The sequence below is a fragment of the Arvicola amphibius genome, chromosome 5, assembly GCF_903992535.2.
Source record: "Arvicola amphibius chromosome 5, mArvAmp1.2, whole genome shotgun sequence".
Lineage (NCBI taxonomy): Eukaryota > Metazoa > Chordata > Mammalia > Rodentia > Cricetidae > Arvicola > Arvicola amphibius.
This window is the reverse complement of record NC_052051.1, coordinates 41,012,701-41,036,527: the sequence shown is the minus strand read 5'-3', so window position 1 is coordinate 41,036,527 and position 23,827 is coordinate 41,012,701. Positions and strand designations below refer to the sequence as shown.

At 39.3% G+C, this 23,827-nt stretch overlaps 1 protein-coding gene across 3 annotated transcripts in view; it reads left to right on the top strand.

Annotated features, from left to right (window-relative positions):
* Plcb1 (phospholipase C beta 1) overlaps window positions 1–23,827 on the top strand; it is a 675,841-nt gene that overhangs the window by 104,373 nt on the left and 547,641 nt on the right. The gene's annotated exons all lie outside the window — the stretch shown is intronic.

Sequence of the window (23,827 nt, the reverse complement as noted above, 5' to 3'; positions counted from 1 at the left end):
GCAAGTGCTCTCATCAAAGCCTTTCTAATGACTTTGATTCATAGCAGATGAACTCTAATGCGAGCATTCTTCAAACTAGCTTTTTCCACCCGTGAGCAAACTGTGAAATAGGCTTGTTTCTTGGAGACCAATTTTTTAAAAAAAAGAATAGTCAAATAAAATATAAAAGAATGTACTAGAAGCTATCAGAGTAGGAAGGAAGGATATTGTTTTGAGACTATTTTTAGGTTTGCATTTATATATAGTTACAAGTATACATATGAAAACAATGAATAGAAATATCAAATACTCTAATTTTAAAGTGGTATGATAAAATAAGCAAACCTAGTTAAATTACTTTTCTGTAGTCCCTATTCAAGTGTGCATCTTTTGTTGTTGTCCTTAGACTTGGCAGTTATTACATTGAATTTAAAGTTTTATACAAGACACTAGAGAGGTGGCTCAGTGGTTAAGAGCACTGAACACTTCTTGCAGATGATCCAGGTTTAGTACCCAGTATACTCTTGGTGACTCACAACCATCTTTGAATCTGAATGCAGGGGATTTGATGCCCTCTCTTGACCTCTGCAGGCAGACAAATGGTGCACCTCCATGGATAGAAGGTGCATACATACAAAATTAAAATACATAAATCTAAAAATATTTTTCAGGGTGCTGGAGATATGGCTCAGAGGTTAAGAGCACTGGCTGCTCTTCCGGAGGTCCTGAGTTCAATTCCCAGCAACCACATGGTGGCTCACAACCATCTGTAATGAGATATGGTGCCCTCTTCTGGCCTGCATGCATATATGGAGGCTGAACACTATGTACATAAAAAATAAATAAATCTTAAAAAAAATAAAAATAATTTTCACTAATAAAATAAGGCGCTGCATGTCATGTTTCTCATTCCTGATTCCATATAAAACAAACATTCAGCTGTTTATATTCTTCTAATAAAACAGAAATCTACTTCAATTGTGTATGTTTTTGAGGAAATGAATATATAAGTGCAAATAATAACAAATAGGGTGAATTATAATTCACATATCATAATTTAGGTTAAGGAACAACAGTTTTCTCTATAAAATATTAAGTTTTATATGAGATATATTTTTAAGTGATTAAAGGTTGTTTGAAATTTTATATCATTATTGAGATATCCTTTTGTGCATTTTCTTCCACAGAGACTGTATCAATTATCTATTGTTGTATAACAAAGCACTTCAAAGAAAGTAATACTGTTCGCTTATTTAATGTCAATTTCATGAGTTGTTGGCCTAAACTGGGCTTGCTTTAAGCGTTCTGTAACTGGTCTGCCAGAAATGAAAATATTCCAAAGAGACACATGTGTGCCTCAATATTACTATAGGATTACTAGAATAATGGGTCCAAGAAAACCTCCTATAACAGCAATGGGAGAAGGAGTGATGTGGGATTCCCCTCTGTATATTGTGAATATGTTTTATTGCCCTTAGTTAATAAAGAAGCTTCTTTCAGCCAATGGCTTAACAGGGTAAAGCCAGGTGGAAAATCTGAACAGAGATGTAGAGAGAGAGTAGGCAGAGTCAAGGAGATACCATGTAGCTGCCAAATGAGACAGATGCCCCAGAAGCTTACCGATAAACCACAAGCCTTGTGGTAAAATGCAAAATAATAGGAATGGGTTAATTTATGATGTAAGAGTTAATTAATAATAAGCAAAGCTAACTGATCAAGCAGTGTTTTAATTAATATTGTTTCTGTGTGATTATTTTGGTTCTGGATGACTGGGAACAAACAAGCAATCTCTGCCTACAAAATGGCACCAAACATGAGGGCTAACCTGCATGGCCAGCCACATACTTCAGGTCTGGTTGCTCACATGCCCACCCAGAGTCAGGAGGAAAATAGCTGAGGACCTCTGCCTGGGAAAGCAGCCAGATAGGGTCTGCTAGGCGTACACAGGCCGGAGAACACGGTGGATTCCCAGCACTATACACAGAAATATTTCCAGGCTGCACAGTTCATTGCATGGCAGATTTAGCTATTACTCAGATTAAAAGGGCTTATTGCTGCACACTCCTTCCCAGAATTAAATGATGATCACAACTCCTATGCAGTGTCCCAGAGCTGGCAGTAATGGTACCTCCACCATATTAAAATGCTGAGAGAGGCAAAGCCAGCATCCAGGGCCTTTGCAAACAAGCTACTTAGCATTTTAAAGCACTCCTGGTCAGAAAACGATTATAGATATGCAGTGAAAACAGATTCAAACAGAAACAAACCTCAAAACATGTCATAGTGTGTTTAAGTGTACGTAGACTTGAGAGAGAGAAAAAAAGAGTATAGACAGTTATAAGAAAATAGTTTTAAAAAATAAAAGTCTTTAAAGAGATAGTAAAAGTATTATAAAATAGTACAGACAGTCATAGATTAAAGAAGTAAAGAAAAATAAGCTATGTAAAGATTGAATATGCACAGAGAGTCTGAATTATGTATATTGTGTTTTCTTTGAAATTTTTGACTACAGAAATAAATTTGATTCTGTGGGCTGCTAAAACACACACACACATAATATAGTATCTTGACTTCAAAATTTGAGTCTAACAATATGTTGTTTTGGAAAAGAAGTTCTGCTTTTGTTTCCACAGAGGATGAGAACCTGTAGATTCCTTCCAGACTAGTCTAGTTTGATGGATCATGACCCCCAAAAGTCTCTGTGAACCCCCCAAAATACTTCACCCAACAAAAAGCAGGAAGTAGTTTGGAGAGAACATTGCCCAAATTCCCAAATTTGCTTCTGAATGTTTGTTTTTATTTAAAGAGAGATATGATATAGAGATGAATACTTTGCATTGGAATAGATCTTGATCTGTTGATAAAAATTCAAGTTCAATTTTGTCATATGTATTTCTTCTTTTGTTTAAGGTATTGTGTTTGTGCAGCTCATTTAAAAATGTAATGTTTAATTAAGAAATACAGATTAATAGATAGTCATTCATAATAGCCAAACTTGTAGTCATGTTAGTTAGGTTTTCTAGATGTACTGAGATATATATTTCAGATGGATAGGTATTCTTTAAATCTTGCAAAGACATTTAAATGTTGTAAGAACAGACTTTTCTCAACAGTGAGCCATGTCTGCTTTTGGTAGCAACAATTACTTCAGAGAGGTTAATGGGCATTGAAGAAACTCGTTATAGAATTTGCCTTCAATATGACAAGGCTAGCTTTTGGGCAAGAAACTGTTCTTGCCTGGACTGCTTGATGGTTTTCTGTATAAACTGGACATGAATGACCTACAGAAAAATTACTTCTAAAATTGCATAAAGAAGGGGAGACAGTCCTTCAGGGTTCCTGCTTCATGAAAGAGTGTGCCAGACATTCTGCAGGAAACAGAAGAATGTGACTAACAAACTGCCAATATAGGTAGAACTGTCTTTGAAATTTCCTACTTCATGGAAAAGTCTGCTAGATACTATGGGCTGAAGATGGATGTCCGCAACATTAGCGAAGAACTTGGGGTGACTGTACAAGCAGCAAGATGTCTCTGTCAATTCTAGAGTTTTGGAAGTTGCTTACAATGCACTTCCTGTTTACTTAGGTAATATATTCTTCTGGAGTCTTTGATGGAGTTGAAGAATATATAATTATAATTATAGTTTTCCCTAATTATGATAAAAGATAAAGTATGTGTAAATGTTATAACTGTAATTCTTGCTTGATACCTGTTTTGTTAAATGTAATTTTACTATGTTAAAGTTAAAACCTTCTTTTTTATTCAAAAAGAAAAGGAGAGGTGATGTGGAATTCCCCTCTGTATAGTTATAATTATAGGTTTTCTTAGTTGTGATAAAAGATAATATATATGTGTGTGTAATTCTTGGTTGGGGGACCAGGCAGGACAGAAACTCCAACAAACTGGCCTTTCATGTTACAAAGTAGCCTTCTACTACAAAGCAGTGTTTTAATTAATACAGTTTCTGTGTGATTGTTTTGGGACTGAGTGACCAGGAATGAACAAGCAACCTCTGCCTACAAAGCAGAAGCTACAGCAAGAGGGGGAGCTTTTCTTCTGGAACAAAGATTTATAACGAATATAGTATTCCCCTCTGTATTCTATGAATATACTTTATTACAATTGGTTAATGAAGAAGCTATTTTGGCCTATGTCAGGGCAGAATAGAGCTAAGAGAGAACATTAAACTGAATGCTGGGAGAAAGAAGGTCGAGAGCGGTTGACACCATCTAGCTGTCGAATGAGAAAGATGCCAGAACCTTACCAGTAGGTCACAGCCTCGTGGTGATAGACAGTTTATTAGAAATGGGTTAATTTAAGATGTAAGACTTAGTTACTAAGAAGCCTCATATAATAGACCAAACAGCATCGTAATTAATATAGTTTTGTGTAAATATTTGTCCAGGAAACAAATGAGCAGTCTCTGCTTACATATAACTTCTTAGGAGTTTTCACAGGATAAGACAAAGAGAAGCCCAGACAAGGATAAGTCATTGATGGACACGGCCATATCTTGATGAAGAACGTTGCAATGCACCTAATATTTAAACTTTAAGGTCACTTTAGGATCCTGAAATGGTCTAGAGGGGTCACTTGCTCTTTGTCTATCTCCCCAATGTAGCCACAGTGAATAAATCTACCTTTTCTGACTTTTCTATTATTTGTCTGTTTGAATTGGCTTCTCTGGTATGGGTGACCAAATGACTTGTTGGGGTAGGTGGACCGAAGGTTACATTTTTCTGGTCTCCACTGGCTCCTTACATGTCTGATCGGTCTAGAAGGAGCTGCTGTGGTAGCACTCTTCTGCATTCTGTAGTTTTTGTAAGTTGAGCCCAGATTTTAGTGAGGAGGAAATGATCTTCCTGCAGGGAGGAATGACAAAGTCTCTAAGCAAAGAGCAGATACATAAGTTGGGAGTCACAGGCTGTGTAATCAGCCTACCAGTTGCTCTTTCTTTCTTTATAATTTTCACTGGAGCAATGCCAAGAAATTCTAAAGACCAATATTCATACCGTCTCTCTTTCCTGATTCTTGATACTAAAATGAAAATTAGTGAGAAAGTTAGTATAATCTATGTATTAGGAAGCAGAACATTTCCTTAAACTGTCATTATTTCTCTTGGTTTGGTTATAATAGGTAGTTTTAAGAGTATAGTTTTATTAATGGAAAAGTATTTTCTGAGAGTACTCTGATGTTTTACTTAATAAGTATACGTTTTTGTAAAAGTGTGAATAAAGACACTGATCAATAAAACTAAGCTTTGGATATTGAACCTTCATTAGAAAACACCCCTTTTGTATCTTTTCTTTCCATAGATGTCTGTAAAATGCCTAGTTTTTACACAGATGTTATTCAGTGCATCCTTCATCGGTAGGACATAATTGCTATATTTAGCTCAGAACTCATATTTCAATCTTGCTAATAAAATGAACATAATCTGCCGAGAATAGATTTATCCAGTAACTTTAGAAATAACCAAATCCTAGAGTGAGTTTTATAAAGTCATTTGTCTCATGTTGAACAAATTAAAAAGCAAAGTAGAGGCTATTAGCGAACCAAGTGCTTGCTATGTTCATAGAGTGATGGTTTCATAAAGAAACTGGGATAGTGCTCTGTCCTGTGAATATTTTATTTGAATGTGATTATTGAGGTAACCTTGTGAAGTTTCTGGGAGAGCTGGCGTTAAGGCAATCTGCTTGAGTGTGAATGTAAGCTCTGTCTTGGGTTACCTCTATCACACACTAATCTTTTTACATGCATAGAGCAAAGATAATAGTGCCAGATGCAATGTAAAGTGGTTTCGAGACCTGTGCAGGTCAGTATGTGTTTAATTTGCAGGGCAGTAACCAGTGTGGAGTAAGGCTCCTTGAGGAGCAGGAGCAGGGCAGACGTCATCTGAGACCACTGTCTGGCTCAACTCAGTTCCCTGTACCACTGACCTCTTTCCTTTCTCTATATGCCTAGTAGTCACCTGTGTTAATCATGTGTACTCAGTCTTCGGTAGCAGCCTCTCTAGTTAGAGGCAACCCAACTTACCACACTTCCTGATGTCCATTTCATTTTCTCTATGTATTTCCCACACTGAATTGAGAAGATATGTAAGACCTGGGCGATACAAAATGAGATTATTTTTATTATGTATATATTATGTATATATGATATATATATAGTATGTATACCCACGCATGTGTGCATGCAAGTGTGTCTGTGTGTATATCTTATTTCACATGTGTGAATACATATGCCTTTGGCCCATCTTGGAAGAAGGGTATCAACTTTATTTCAGAAAAGACTTTTCACTCTGCCTGGCCCTGCCAGTGACTTTTCCTGTGGATCAGTCATCCTAAGTTATGAGCAAAGTAGAATTAACAATAAAGATTGCAAAGGAATAAATACTATTTACATCAGTTTAGATGATATCGTGCATGTGCTTTAGAGAAAACTGGTCATAGATTTGTTGCATTTGTACTTTGTACTTTAAAATTTTTATTTATTTATTATGTATACAGTGTTTTTTTTTTATTATTATTATGTTTAGCGTTCTCCCTGCATGTATAACTACAGGTCAGAACAGGGCACCAGATCTCATTACAGATGGTTGTGAGATGGGTGCTGGGAATTGAACTCAGGAGCTCTGAAAGAGCAGCCAGAGTTCTTTACCTCTGAGCCATCTCTCCAGCCCATGTTCATTGTGCTTTTTACAATTCAGAACTTTTACAGATGAGAAGTAAAAGCCAGGGGCATTGAAAGGATGCCATGGGCTGGAGAGTGCCCTCATTGTCTTGCCCAACCCGTTTTCACACCGCTTCTCTTGCTTACTTTCCCTTAAGGCTAAGATTTTGTTGCTTGCTGGGTTTTTTTTTTTTTTTTTTTTTTTTTTTTTTGGTTTTTTCGAGATAGGGTTTCTGTAGCTTTGGAGCCTGTCCTGGAACTAGCTCTTGTAGACCAGGCTGGTCTCGAACTCACAGAGATCCGCCTGCCTCTGCCTCCCGAGTGCTGGGATTAAAGGCGTGCGCCACCGCTGCCCGGCTTGCTTGCTGGTTTTATTACTTAGTCAAAACCAAAACGTAAATTCTGCATCTCTCTCTGGTGACAGGGTGGGAGGGATGGCGAAGACGGAATTTTGGCTTCTGTCACATCAGCATGGTGGGATGCAGGGGTGTTCACGTCATGGAAGTCGAATACTCTGACTTCCTCATCTGAATGTCATCTCAGGCATATGGCAAAATCAGCTTTCAAGAGGAGTAAGCTTCAAGCAATGAACAACTTAAACATATTTTGCGCAGTGCAAAAAAAATTTAGTTTAAATTAATTCTGGTGAGTTTTAACATTTTTTTTTGTCTGTTCCAAGCAGCAAGTTGTAGATTCAAGCTGGAAATAATACACCTTAATTCAGAACAGTATTCACCTGTATTTTCAGTCAGTTTAGGGCTTAGCTGAAAATAGTGTGTTTGGTTGTTGTTCTCCTTGTTTTAAACATTGTGGCTAGAATTATTACTCAATAATCTCTCCCCAAATGAGCACGTCTGCTTAGTGAAAAATCAAATGCTAGGTGCCAGAGACATAGTTCAGCAATCAAGAGTATTTGTTACTCTTTCAGAACACCTTAGGTCAATTTCCAGCACCCACATGTGTTGACCGAGATTTGCTGACAGAGGTTTCTGTTCCACCAGTTCCCACATTCATTTAGTTCCAAATAAACACAAAGAGGCCTACATTAATTAGAAACTGATTGGCCTGTTATCTCAGGCTTCTTATTAACTCTTATAACTTGTATTAGCCCGTAATTCTTGTCTGTGTTGGTTGGTACTCTTTCAGCAAGGCAGTCACATATTGCTTCCTCTGTGTCCTGATGATGTCTGAAGACTGACTCTTTCTCCTCCCAGAATTCTCCTGCTCTCATTGTCATGCATCTACTTCCTGCCTGGTTGCCCTCCTATACTTCCTGCCTGGCCACTGGCCAATCAGAATTTTATTAAACAAGTACAAGAAACAAATCTTTACAGGGTAAAACCATTGTCCCACAGCACACATGGTGTCACACAAGCACCAGAAACTGCATGTCTCTGTTGCTTGGCATTGAGTTTCTAATGTTTATTGACCCTGATGCTTATGGTTAAAAAAATCTAACTTTCAGTTGAGCATGGTGGAGCATCATCTACTTCCAGCACTAGGCAGGCTGAGGCAGGAGGATCTTTGGTTTCAGCTTGGGCAGCTGTGCTGGCTACATTTATGTCACCTTGACACAAACAAGAGTTACCTGAATGGAGGGAATCTCAACTGAGAAAATGCCTCCATGAGATCTGTTGTAAAGTGTTTTCTTAATTATAGACTGATGGAGGAGGGCCCAGCTCAGTCCCTGAGCTGATGACCCTGGGTTCTATTAGAAAGCAGGCCAAGCAAGCCCTGATTAGCAAGCCAGTAGCAGCACTCCTCCATGGTCTCTGCCTCAGCTCCTGCCTCCAGGTTCCTGCCCGGCTTGAGTTCCTACCCTCAGTGCTTTTGATGATGAACTGTTGGTTATATGGAACTGTGAGTAAACTAAACCCTTTTGTACACAAGTTGCTGTTAGTCATGGTGTTTCATCATAACAATAGTAACCCCAACCGAGATGGGAGCTTTCTAATATGTCTCAAAATGAATAACATACCCAGTCCTTAGGTTTAGTCCTAGGGTCACGAGAAAGAAGTTAACAAAGCAAAGCAAAGCTAAATGTAACTTCTGATCCTCCACTTTTCTGGAAGTGAAAACTGTTTTCAGATTCTTGTTTATTCCTTCCAATAGTATAGGAAATAATTGATCTATTTTTTTATCGACTGAGTCATAGGGAAACATAAAAGAATTATAGAGCTGCTATTACATAACTGGCTTCAATCCCATCTTGTACCCTTTTGCTGAGGGAGCAAACAAACCTACGCAAATATGGAAGAAATTAGCCACAGTGCCTCCCAACCCCCGTGCTACTCACTCAGAGGATTGTATTGTTGTGCACGGGGCAGGCTGAGAATGCTGAACATTCTTAAGACAGAGCCATGTGCTCCCTGCCATGCTACTGTGGGCTCTTTTTTTTTTCTGTTTATAAACTTTTATTTACAGGAATGTATTTTTTGAAAGTGGTAGGCAGCATTCTGTAGACCCTGTGGGTGAGCCTGGGAGAAATGTGAAAGTGGAAGAGATGGGGACACATTGGACTCTGGCTTCATTCAGTTTTCTTGTGGCCAGTCTCATTGCTGCCTTGTTGCCTTTATAATGCCCCCACCAAAGGCTGGTTTGCCTTTTCGGCTTTTGTGTAGTCTACACTCCACCCTAGTGAATTCCACATTTCATGGTTTCAGTTTTACTTCCGACTGAATTAAGGACCTACAGTTTCAAATTAACAAAAACTTTAAAACTAGATTTAAATGTATCTGTAGAAAACAGTTTATATCACTTCAAAGTGTTATTCTTCATCCCTCATGCTATAATTTCTTCATGAGTGCCTTTTGCTCTCAAGGAGAGAAATTTCTACATAGCGCATCGGAGACGTATGGTACATGTCATAACTTGGAATAAGACAGTTTGACTATGGAATGTTTGGTTAGTACAGTAAAGAGATAAGGTAAAATAAAGTTACCCATAAAAGTATAAAGTACACGACACGAGTGCTGGGAATCAAAGAAGCCAGAAATAAGATTAATATTTATGCAGATGAAGGGATTTAAAGACTTCTACAACCCAATTACATAACAGAGACAAAATAAGGTAACCCTGGTTATAACATCTTGTAAAGAAGCAGCCAGGTTACATAACTAGACTGCGTTTGTCAAGTAGCACATTCCACCTACACGGCTCTGAAGGAAGGTGGAAGAAGTGGGGAGGAGGGAGGATTTCTAAGGACTAAGAATGAAGAACACTGTGAAGTGTACAGTGTTGCCATCCTGGCAAACTTAAATGCAGCATCCCTAGCATCCTTCAAAGGCCTTGATTGCATTAGTCTTGGGGTAGAGAGTTCAGTGATTGGGAAGGAACAGTTTTAAAGCTTGGTTAAAGAAAGCAGTCATACAAGGAGCAAAGGAAGAGGCGCTAAATAAGAGTATGTTTATGTGGGAAAATCCTGCACATTGGAGAAGCATTATTGGGTGTATAGAGAGGATGTTGTTTGTGTCTTGAGAGATGTATGCACAGGGACTTGGGTTAAGGTAATGATGTCACTGTCCCAGACAACGCAGTGTTTTGCTTGTGCAACAGCATCATGGGTCAATGTAGAGGAGAGAAAGCGAAGGGAGTATAGTCACTTGGAGCTTTGTCACCTGACCAGTGCTTACAAGAAGGGCAATAAACAGAGCGATTTCATCCTAACAAACCACCCTTGGGTGATTTCTGTTCTGTTTCTTCATTGGGAAACTCCGTGTGATGTTTGCGATTTCTTTAGTATCGAATCTGATACAGCAGTAACTCTTGTTGAAAGGGTGTGTGTTTCTAACGACTTGAGTACACACCAATTGGAAAATGAAACTCCCAGCCAACTTTCTTGTTTGTTCCCTACAATTTTAACCACATTAGATTGTTGAGATATCCTCTTACCAAATCTAGCAGATACCGACTCCTTAGCACCTTTGGATTGTCTCAGAGTTGTGGTGACAAATTTTGCTGAAGGAAACAAATTTAAAGTGCCAGCTATATGAAATGCCACCGTCGAAGCTGCAGACAGTGTGTAGCTGTTCTGCCATCTCTGTATTTGTGTTGCCTGGGTGCCTGACAGCTGGGGATGAGCAGCAGGGCCCGCGTCCTCATTCCTCATGGAAGTTCATACTCATGATAGAATCTAGATGAAAAAGAACAAGTCAAAGCAAACGAGGGACAGTGATCATGGAGCACCTCCTACGAGACCGGGTCCTGGTCGATCCCAGTCAGTGACACGGGCTATGGAGATTGCCAGGAACGGGGAAAATGTCACATTTGGAAGTAGCCTGACATGATTGTTAGATAAATTAAAATTTAACAAAGTGAATTGGATAATAATTGAATTCATTCTTAAAGACTTTGGAGATAATTTAGTCATTTCCCAGTATTGCTGGCTATTTTATGTCAGCCTTCATTTGGCTGATAGGAATCACATTGGCTTACTTTGAATTTAAATTTAAAGGTTAGAGGTAAAATTGGCCAAAATAGATTTTTTAAAAACACCTTTCTGATTATTAATTTTGTTTGTTAAAACAGGGACTAGATTATACATATACCTCCTTTGGTAACAGTTATTCACTAGTAAATGTTTATGCTGAAATCGGTGGCCAGGTCCCTGGCCATCTAGACAGGCCTTCGATCATGGAAAGTCCAGCTTGACTGTTGCAAAGTATCCATCCTGGGAGCTCTCCTCTGCAAGAGACCCGATTTCATGGGCTGATGAAAAGACCTGGCTCTCCTGAGTTTCCTTCAGTGAAACTTTGCTCAAAACTCTTTTAGAACATTGAGTTTTAGGAACAGTGACAGGTTACATGGAAGAAGGTGATTTCTGGGGGATTTCAAAGGCTGTGTGAATTCCGGTTTAAAGAGAAGGTGAGAAGAGAAATTGTTCCAGAAATGGGATGGGACAAATCATGTGTGCTGTGGCCCAAGATGAATTTGGGTTACAAATCAGCTGTGTCTAAGACTTGGACAAACTGTTATCTGAGCCGTACTCAGACAACAGCGGGTTGTAGAGGAGAGAGCAGAGAAGACCCCAGTGTGTGGACCATCAAATGTGCGTCCATCACTAACGCAGGTGAAAGTGATCGAAAGAGAGGCATAAGGAAGAAATCATCATGGCTTGTTTTACAAGCATAAGGAAATGGGATGGGCACCTATGGTGGATAAATGCAGGAACTTATTTAAATGGCGAGGAGCCACTGTTTGTCAGTCTTTGTCTTTTGAAGCATGGCATTTTAAAGCGTTTGTTTATAGACACATCGCACATGCACACACAGACACGCACACATCATGTAAGGAATAAAACAACAGAAACATCAGCTAAAGAAAACCTCTTTGTCCTTACCACCAGCAGTAACCTTCATTAACGCTGTTCTTACATTGTTCTGTCTTTGAGCACACATACAGTTGCATACACAGAGGAAGCACAGATAGTTTTATAAGAGTGAGATTCTTCTTTCTGAAGTCTTAAAATGCTAGTTTTACGACTGATTTCCGTTCTAAGGTACATAAAGCCTCTATGGCATCTCTTTTGTTCCATCTGAGCCCATGTCTTGGTCTTGTGACCTGTGTCTTGTTTTGGTACACTGTGCATGCTTAAAGGCTTCATGTTGTCCTGGAATCGTGTCTCTGGCTTTGGATTTTTGCCAACACCACATCCAAATGCAGTTTGTGCTCTCCTCCTGCTACACAACCTGACCTTGTACTCTTAAATCCTTTGTCTCGCTTATTTTCTACCTTGCCTCAGTTCCACTCTCAAAGTCTCTAACTATGAAACTATGGAAAGAGCCCCAGTGAGTGTACCATATGTGGTCTCTGTCATGGTAGGTAGTACAGCTTGATATACTATTCTTGGATCACTTTACAGCCATTACTTCATGGCCTTCTAGCTAAGGGTCATGCACTGCTTTGAGAAGGATTTGTTCTTTCCCTTGGATAAATTATTTGCTTTTCATGCTTGGATGAAAACAAAACAAAAAAAATTCCCTCCCCCACCAAAAAAGTGAAAAACTCAAAAAACTATCTTCTTTATTTTACTAGAATGTTTTCCATGGTTGCTTTACCTCCTTTTCATCTTATTTGGACAGTGCTTTTGAAATATTGTGCCTTATTCAATAAAATATTGTTGAAGCTGGGCGGAGGTGGTGCACGCCTTTAATCCCAGCACTCAGGAGGCAGAGGCAGGGGAATCTCTGCAAGTTCAATGCCAACCTGGTCTACAAGAGCTAGTTCCAGGACAGGCTCCAAGGCTACAGAGAAACTCTGTCTTGAAAAAAAATATTGGTGAAGAAGCTTCTTTCCTTTTTCTGAGACCAGAGTGTTTACATCTATAGGCTATGGCTTGATATGGTTTGAGAGTTGGGTGTCTTAATTTTGTTTGTCTTCTGGAGGGAGACTGGAGGGGCTACCAATGCCATACAGGTTTTGGGATGAGGTCTCTGTGTGTATGTGTGTTTTCTTTGTAACATCTCAAATGTATTGGAATTACATAATAGTGTGCAATATGTAATATGTATGCATACTCATGCCCATGTGTATGCTTGTGTGAGTGCCTCAGTGTATGTGTTTTTGTGTGCTTGTGCGTGTGTGTGTGTGTGAGAGAGAGAGAGAGAGAGAGAGAGAGAGAGAGAGAGAGTCAGTGACTCCCAGCTAAAAATAAATCTAAAAAAATTTCAGAAAAATCTGTTATTTTCTTAGCTATCAGCTATTTTCTTAGCTATATCTGGTCAAAGACCTGTCTTCATTATAGTGATTTTTCTCATTTTTAAATGTACTCTTCAGTGTAGTTTTTAGGCTTCCTTTACTTTCTACCTTGAAAATCCTGACAGTGACTGACCCAAGGTCAGGAGGTCATTTCTGCTGCCCTGGAAGCTGTTGTTGCTTGTGTCTGCTCAGCTGTCACCTAGAAGACTGCATGTCTTAGCTCAGCTAATCTTGTTAAGAGGGTGTTCAGCTAAACACCCACTGGCTTCTGTTTCTGTTCTTTCATTTTCTTCTTCTTCTTCTTTTATAAGCTTTCAGTTCCTGTTAGTGTAGAGAGCACACCATCCTTTTCCTTTTCATTCCTCATTTTCATGCTGGATAAAAATGAACATTCACGACTCACTGACTTTCTTTTTATTGGGAAATTCTTTTTTTTTTCTCTTGACTTATTTTTTACTTGCATGGATGTTTATAAAACCAAGAGAGAGTGAGAACATTCAGATAAGATGGGCTATCGAGATTGTTTAAAAACAAAACATAACGCCAGCATCTTCAATGTTTTGAAAGCAAAACCTAACAAAAGAGTAACTAAAATAGAACGCTCATGACACAACAGTGTTTTCCACTCCCAGAGCAGGTAGGCCCACGGCAGGTCAGCATCCTACTTTACTCCCAAGTGCTACTAATTGGTCAAGCTGACTTTTTTTTTCTGTGAAGAAACAGTATTTCCAGGTAGGAACAATTAAGTACAACATTGAATTTTTCTGTTGCGTCCTCGGCTGCCCATAGGGTGTGGTTTGAAGTATCTGCCTCAATGTGGTTGTAAAAACAACATGAGCAAATGCATGGAAAGGGACAAAAAGCCTCTAGGAAATATTTTCTCTTCCTGATGACGTTATTATATCATCAAGGGGAAAGTTTCATGGATGAAGTTTTCTTATTAGTATTCTTTTTAATATCACAAGTGCCTTATAAGAAAATTTTGCGCTGGTTAGTGATTTGAGTAAGGTTCAAGGACAGAGTTCCCTCAGGTTCATCTTTCATACATTTCTACCAGTAGGTCTTCTTAGTCTGTCACCAGGCGCATGGCAGTAAGGATGCTCTGTGAAATACAGAGTGTATGTGACACACTGCAGGCGGCACAGAGAATGTGGGTGTATAACTACAGATGTCGATGTTGACCATACCCTGTGCAGGTCACCACTCATTGCATTGTGTTTTCCAGAGAGTTTGCTTCCCCTTTGTAATTGGAAATGGAGTGTGAGTCCTTTCATATAAAGTACATATGATGACGAGGCACACACGAAAGAGAAGACATTTGGAATTGTGGCTTTCACAGTGTAGGTGTCTCTGAACCAAAGGTTACTGTGCTGGACGTTGGCTTTGAGTTTATGTTAATGCTCTGTTTTACAGCATCCATATTACTCTTATACTCATGACCTGCGCCTCTGACCCTGAGCATCCATCCCTGATCGAGAGTCTCAGACCCTCAACTCAAACTCACTGAGTCACAACTTGCATTTTACAAAATTTCACATATATTTGTGAACGTCAATATTTGCTGTTGGCAGTGCTCGTGTGGGTGGGACTTTCTTCATGGAGAAAGCTATAATCTGAAAGAGAAATGCGGATATAAATAGTCTCTAAATACATTAAGCTGATGTTCCCAACTCACATGGAAATTTTGTAGAGCTGGGGGTGTGGTAGCGTCAACCTGGAATCACAGCCCTCATGAGGCCGAGATAGGAGAACCACTACTTTAAGGTCAACCTGGGCTACCAAAAGAATTCTTAGGCATTTTGAGCTACAGAGTAAAAAAATACACTGTTAAAATACAGTGATTAAAAAAGATGACTCAATACCAAGTACCTGTTTCTATTTTATTTTATTTACCAAATGGGTTGTTAAAACTATGAGGAGTCGACTGTCTCTATGCTGTGTATGGCTAAGAAGTAAATACTGGAATTAGTAGAAGTTAGGATTTAGGTTAGGGTGAGAATAATCTCTGCAGAGTTGAAATCCTGGATCTAATATACTTATAATATCCCTTGTGCCTAGCAGGATAATTCAAAATAGACCCAAAGTGGAAACAATTCCAAGTGTCCATCCACAGATGAATCCATAAATGACGTACGATATATATGCAGGGGATATTATCAAACTTTACATAGGAATTTTTAGGTTTTGATATGGCATCCCCTCACCGAGTAGTGCACTTAGGGTTTGGGTATGAGTCAGTAGATTTATGAGTGACTCTGGGAACCTCTCAGTTCCACAGAGGAGAGCCACACTGATGGCTTCTTAATTTGGTGAAGTTATTGGGAAGTGAGGAAAACCAGTAAGTGGGACTTGATTGGAGGAAGTAGTCAAGGGAGCATACTTACATGGCGTGTGTCTGACCGCCAGACCTTTCTTCTTGTTCTTAGTGTGTCTCCTCACTGCCATGAATTCAGCAACCTCCCCATCACATCCCATGATCACAATATTATGGCTCATTTCTAGCCCAAAGCACTGCATACTGTTACGTCTCATGGGAGTCAGAAGTCAGCAGGAAACTCGGATCCAAACAAATATATATATCTATATCTATATATATCTATATATATATATATATATATATATATATATATATATTTGCCACAGTAATGAAAACCTAATGCAGGAATGGAATTCTGATAATTTCTAGTATGTGGATGAACTTGAAAGCATAAGGGTAAAGGACAAAAGTATCATTCTACATATATGAAGTCCTAAAAATTTCAATTATAGAATGGAAATTAGGGACTCTTTATTTGATGACTCCAGAATTCCTATTTGGGATGTCCACATAGTGTTCATGGTTATACAACAATTATAAATGACCCAGTGCCACTGAGTAATAGTGTAAATGCTGAAGATAGCATTTTGTGCAATTTTTCCATATAAAAACATAGTATGTCCACACAAAGTATTGCTACATAGTTACATCAGCTATTATACCACATACAATCATGATAAATTTCTCCAAGGTGTTACTTTAAGAGGGTCATATACAGAATAATACACAGAATTAAATGTAGGCAGCTCATTTAGATAAAAGACAGCAAGGCACAAGCCAAACAGGTATATAAGGGATGCAGTGAATCCAAGTAAAGACATAAGGAAACTACATGACTAATGACAACCCCAAATCATAGAGCCTTCGTCCAGTAGCTGATGGAAGCAGATGCAGAGATCCACTGCTAAGCACTGGGGTGTGCTCCCTAAGTCCATTCAGAGAGTGGATCAAATGAACAAAGGGGTCAAGACCATGATGGGGAAACCCACAGAGACAGCTGACCCAAACTAATGGGAGCCCACTGACTCTGGACTGAGAGCTGGGAAACCTGCATAGGACTGAACTAGGCCTTCTGAATGTGGCTGACAGTTCTGTGGGATAGGCAGTCTTGGGGCCACTGGCTGTGGTACCAGAATTTATCCCTAATGCATGACCTGGTTTTTGGAGCTCTTTCCCTATAGAGAGATACCTTGCTCAGCCTAGATACAGGGAACAGGGGCTTGGTTGTACCTCAAGTTGGTATTCCAGATTTTGTTCCCTCCTCATGGGAGTCCTTACTCTTCCTGAGGACTAGATGGGGAGGGTGAAGTGGGAGGAAGGTAGGCTGGGAATGGGAGAAGGAGAAGGAGGGGAACTGTGATAAAATGTAAACGTATATATGGAAAATGGGAATAATAAATTGAAAAAATAAATTAATTAATTAAAAACAGCAACAAAAAAATCCAAACCAGAAAAGAACAAAAACAAACAAAAACAAAAAAGAAACTGATTTAAGCAAAAATAAAAGCAAAGAAGACTTATAGTAATTTATAGGTGTATTAGTTCCTGTTCTGTTGCTATAACAAAAGTACTTGAGGCAGGACACACTTTAAAGAAAAGATGCTCATTTTACTTACAATACTGGTAACTGCAAAACCTTGATAGCATGGTGCTGGACACGGAGAGACAGAAAAGGAACCAACCAACCACACATAGTCAAGGCTGAATGTATAGTGTGGGCTCACTTTGATGTACTCTGCTGCGAATTAACACATTCTAAAAATTTATGTTAATCTCTTCTCATGGTGATGTCTCCAGTAATATAATTACCTCATACTTTGTCCAGGTTCTACCACTCCTTCCTGCATTATAGGCAAGCAGGCCTCCAGCAGCCGTATCCAGCATAGCAGCAGGGTGTGCAGCTATCATTAATTAGTTTCAGATGAGCCTCAAGAGTGCACAAGAAGGTGCTTTAGGGAGACTGACAGAATTCTCTCTCCTGATCTAGGTACTTAACCTGTAATGGTTTTGAAAGTGAGTGTGTGTGTGTGTGTGTGTGTGTGTGTGTGTGTTAAATATTATGGTACTTGTAGTAGAAAGAGTCATTCCATAGGATGGTAATGGAAGAAAGGGCATAGCAGAGCTGTTTCCTTTAACCTTAAACCATTGCCTCGTTTGTTAAAACCGTAAGTTCCATTGTATTTACATTTTCAAATAAAATTACCATACCAGGAAATCATCAAATGATCTGAACTAGATTACAGTAACACATTTTGATTTATATGTATTCAGTTTATGTATAGATTCCAGAAAATATAAATGTTTGCTTTGCACAATTGTGTTAACAAATACCAGAATCAAATTTGGTTTTTTCCCAGAATCCATAATTATTTATTAAGTTGCAGTTTGGTACTCTGCCTTTTGGCTGAGAGCATTAAGTACAATATATTTAATTATTAGAAATAAAAAGGAAGCCAGATGGTAGTCATGCCCACCTTTAATTCCAGCAGGTGGAATTAAAGAGAGCCAGGTGATCTCTGTGAGTTCGAGGCCATCCTGGTCTACAAAGCAAGGTCCAGGACAGCAAGGGTTGTTACTCAGAGAAACCTGTCTCAAAAACAAACAAGCAAGCAAGAAAAGAAACAAAAGCAAGCAAGAAAAAAAAAAGGGAAAAAGGGGGAAGAAATTCTTTTTGATGTGGAATCTGTTTGGCCAGTGTAGGTGAAAGCAGAGCCGCAGGCAATCCTACAGAGGAGCCGCCTACCACTCAAATTAACTTCCTTGTTCAAATCATACATTAAATTTCCAAATGAAAAATGTGGCTCAGGGATCAGATCAGAAAGCAGGAATTGCTGTGCAAGGTTATGCTGCAGAAATACCCCTGGCCCTGGCCCCTTGCGCAGCTTGTTCTCTCCACTGTCCCTGCCTTGTTTAGATATCCGACTTCAAAAAGACAGGAAAGTTCATGGTCTTTTTCCTCTCAATTTCGAAAGCTCATGCGGGAGTAATGTGGAATTTCAAATCGTGTAGGAATTTATCACCCAAAGAAGTGTCATGTTGGGGAGTCTATGCCTCTGCTCATTAGGGATTTTCCTTTTGGTCTTGGTTGTCTTTTGAGGTGGGGACTCAGGGGGGACACCCATTCTTTACCATGATCATTGGATCTGTCATGTGTCTACAAAAGGATGGTGTCATGCAGGTAAGCCTCAGTAGCCTTTAGAGCCCTTGCACTATAGCGTCCTCTCCCATTTGTACTATTGTTTGACTAATTTATTCTTAGCCATTTAAAATAGGAATGCAATTTTTAGAGTGCTCAGCCCTGAATGGGATGTCTTTACCGCACCGCTCCTCTCAAGGTTCAGGGATCTGTGAAGAACAAGGGAGCCAGAGGTTATGGACGGCTTTAAGGAAATAGCATTGTCCAGATACAACAGAGTGGGTCATATGAACTCAGAGTCTGTGACCACATTCACAAGACCTACATACGCTCAAGACAAGCAAAACCCTGACGGAGAGGAGGGGAAAACGGGCTCAAAGTCCTGCCTCAGACAAGAAGATGTTAATAAATGGTGACATCTGGGAAAATTCAGCCTTTTGGATTACTATAAATTTTTATAGTATAAATAAAGAACCATGTATAGATAAACATATATTTAAATATATCTAGATATCATTGGAATTCTTGTATTAGCATTTCAAATTTCATATCATGTGATTACTATATTCCAGTGGCTTTTCAGCAACTAAAGTGACAGCAGTGTTTTGTCAGAATGTTATATCTCTTTGCAGATAATGCACTTTCACAAACAGAGCAAGTAAACCTTGGGAGTCAGCTGCATGTGGAGCTTTGAAGTTTGATGTCACTGGTCTTAGCTCTAATACAAAGGAAAGCACACAAACACGAAGCAGAAGCAGCCCAGAGTACAATTCTTACTTCTTCCTCTTCTGTTCCTGATTCTGACATTTATTGTCCTGTCGGGTTTGAGGTTATACAGCCGCATGGTTAAACTTGGGTTAGGTCAGCTGACTGTGTTGAACAAAGACAGCTCCTTGGCTCTCAGGTTTGTTCTTTTGCATTTAAATTTGTATTGGGGAGGCACTGAAAGGATAAAGCCAGTTTTGTCTATTCCTTAAGATCTTTGAAAAGAAGTTGCTTTGTCACCCTTATGTCCAATTTTTGGTCAATAGTGTGATCTTTTTATTGCTGTATCAGCAATCAAAACTGATGGAAACACATGGAGGAAGAATAGAGACACATTTTTATTGACCAGCTCTACTTTGTGTTTAAAAGAAATAAGCACACAGGGAAAGGGGGAAGGACAGCTAAAAGGTTTGTAGTTGAAGTCATCGTGACAGTGGTTATGGGTTTCAACATTTTAGTTAATTATTTTTACTGTGAGTCTCACAGTCGGGGTTTGTCTTAGGAATTTTCAGTCAAATCTCTTATTCTCCCTTTAATGTATTTTCTACTATGAAGTTAACAAGATAGGGCATTTTGGAAAAGTGTGTGTTAGGTATGACTCTGTCTCCTGCAACATGGGTCATGATGCATGCTGTGATTAGCGGCTCTTGGCATCCCATGCTGTTCTTAGGCGCCCAACTAAGAGGAGCTATGGACCCCAAGGTATGTGGTCTGGACTCTCTGTACTATGCTGCTGTTCTCAACCTTAGCTTCTCCCTCATGACCCAAGAGGGTCAATTCAGCTTCAGCTCCGTCGTCACTTAGGAGCATGAAATGGAAAGAGAAGACAGTCTCCATGTCGCCAAAGGTCACACGTATGGCCTCCACTGCAATTTCATTAGCCTGTGCTCAGTCACACAAAGGGTACTGGGACATTTCATCTCATTTTTATAGGCATGGAGCTAACTAAAATTGGAAGTTCAGTTAGTACAGGAAGAAAGGAAGACTTGGGTTTGGAAGTCCTCTGACAGCCTGACACAATTCATAAAACTGTAAAAAAGAAGATAAATGGCGTCTATAAAGTCTCCACTTAAAATAGCCACTTTTGAGTTTTGGCATACTTCCTTCCGTTGCTTAATGTTGAATTGAATTATACTGTAGAGCATTTTTTACTATTTTTGTTTAATTTGGTCAGATACCCCAAACATTTCTTCATTATTTAAGGTCCATCAAAATACTACTTCAATATCTGCATGATACTGAATAGTATGTATCGTATTTCACCAAGTTCATACTTTTCACTATGTTGATTTTAAAATAGTTTTAAACACATAAATATTTTAATGAATTTCTAGGATGCTTAACTTAAAAATAAAATCAATATTGCAAGCTTTTATTTTATTTTTCAAATAGAGGCATCAGAAAAGTATATGCTAAGTGGGCATTGGTGGCACGCACTCCAGGATAGGCTAAGCTACATAAAAATCTTTGTCTTGAGGACGGGCTCTGTGTGAGCCTTGTCAGTTTGGTTGCTCACCTTCCTGGACCTGGAGGGAGTTGGGAGGACCTTGGACTCAACATAGTATAGAGAACCCTGATGGCTCTTTGGCCTGGAGAGGGAGGGAGTGGGGGTATGGGAGGAGGAGAGGGGAGGGAAGGGGGAGGAGGAGGGGAGGAGATGGCAATTTTTAATAAAAAATAAATAAACTAGAAAAAATCCTTGTCTTGAAAGAAAAAAGGAAGAAAGAAAAATATATACCGATACACCAATACTAAGTTATACTTCAAAACATCAAATTTGTGTCTAAGGACACACAACACACACAACACTCTCCCCATGCTTAGATAACATTTGTTTGTTTGGTTGGTTGGTTGGTTGGTTTCTCAAGGCAGAGTTTCTCTCTGTAGCCCTGAATGTCCTTGAACTCTCTCTGTAGACCAGATTGGCCTTGAACTCACAGAGGTTCACCTGCTTCTGCCTCCCAAGTGCTGGGATTAAAGATGTGTGCCACTACCTTCCAGCTGACTAGATAACATTTTAATATGAATTGTATGTTATAGTTCATAGCTCATGCGTGAAGAGTGCATTCTGACTTTGCTACACAGGATTCTACATAACTGTTATTGCCCATCTTAACCCCCCCACCTTCTGTTTGAGGTATGAGGCATTATGACACCGGAATTAGGTGTCTTAGAAATTGTTGTGGTGTTTTTTTTTGAATCATGCCAAAGGATGAGTTTTTTTTTCCTCTTGAAATATAAAAAATGCTTGACTCAGTCTATGATGAACAGATACTAACAAAAAGATTCTGGAATCTGGAGAAGCATATTCATCCCACAGTCTTGCCATATTTCCTTCCATTCTGCCTTTAACTCTTTGTTTCTATGGTTTTTCACCTTTTGCTCTGGGCTGCAGGTCAGGGCTACAGTCTCTTCTGCCTGTTTGTTCTGGGTCAGTGTAAAAGGCTTGCTCCCACACATGCTGGTTTGCTTTTGCTTTTTCTGTTTGGATAGTTATGTGTGCACTTTCTAATAAATGTGTTAGTTTTGCTGTGGCATTTTCTTTCTCTCCCCTGTTGTCCTAACCTGCCCAACCCTTGTCTAGTTTCTGTTGATATCCTGGCTCTTTTTTCTTTCTATGGTTTTATCTTCTCATTGTTTACAGAGCTCTTACTTCAGGAATTTATTGATTCTATAAACCAGATATGCTGCTTGTGTTTGTCACAGTGAATATTTCTCTTAAACGTATGATCTTTCTTTTGTTCTTATAAATATATGCAGACAGGTAGACAAGTATCATTAGGGGTTAAACTTACCCTTTTTTATTCCTTGTGTAATAAAACATTTTCATTCTTGAGCAAGGGGACATTGATGAAGTAGGCTTGATATTTGACCACATATGTAAAATAATAATGACTGAAAATTTGAACCTCTCACATATCAACCAATGTTTTTGTTTCCTCTTTAAAGAAGCCATTCTCACTTTAACCTGGAATAGTTGGTAAGTCCATGTGTTCATACTGCTAGTGACTACAGGAACAAATGTCTATTTTAACTATCTGTTTAGGTTGGCCTCTCTGCTGGCAGTAGAGGAGCCATGTGTGACTTCACTGAAATGAAACTCCAAATCAGGAAGTTGGTCCCAAATACATATTTTACGAAACTGGACCACTCCAGATGAGCAAGCTGTTTCCAAGACCCACTGCCCATTCCCATCCTCTGTGGGGGTCCTAGGATGCTGCATGCTGCAAGGGCCACTTTAACCATAGTGTACTTATTTCTTGAGAGGGACTCAAGAAATACATCATGATGCTTCTTGTTTCTTCCCTTATTCATATTTAGCTGAAATTGTGTGATTAAAAGATATTACTAATATTGTTTTTGGGTCAGTAGGGTATTATTGCTTTTGTGTTGTGGTCTATTGGTCTAACAGGCCTAGGTCCATGTACACGACTTGCATCTAAACTTTGCCTGCTGAGTTCCTCTGAAACTCACCCACCCCAGCACTGTCTCCAAAGTTGCAGTCCTAACTGCAGTGGAGCAGTAGCTGCACCTGCTATCTCTGCCTCAGCTTCTGCACCAACCCGACCTAGGACAGATTAGAGTATCACATATGACATGCAACTAAAACAGGAAGTCCACATGCCCAGGTCACATATCACAAACAAACAATATGAAAGACCAGAACAGTGTATCTCCCTCAAACTCGTTAGTCCTCTAGAAATTTTCTCTAATGAGAATTATCCAGATGAATCTCAGGACACAGAATTTCGAGAGAGAGAGAGAGAGAGAGAGAGAGGGAGGGAGGGAGAGAGGGAGGGAGGGAGGGAGGGAGGGAGGGAGAGAGAGAGAGAGAGAGAGAGAGAGAGAGAGAGAGAGAGAGAGAGAGAGAACACCAGCATGGAATTTATCAAATAATTAGGACTTTCAAGAAAACAGTTGTAATCAGCTCAATGAGCTTAAAGAGAATGACAGTAGATGCCCACGTGATGCTGCAAAACACACAAACATGAGGCTGAATGTAAATGTAATGGTAAGAGCAATTCAGCATTTGAAATCAAATTCATTAAAGAGATGGAAATATTGATGAAAGAGATGGGCTGAAGCATAGAGATGGCTCAGTGGTGAAGAGTACTTGTTGTTCTTGTAGAGGACCTGGGTTAGATTCCTAGCATCCTCATGGTGGTTCACAGTCATCTGTAAGTCCAAGCCCAGGGGATCCAATACCCACTTCTGACTTCTATGGATACCATTCATGTATGTCGTGTGAATATATATATAT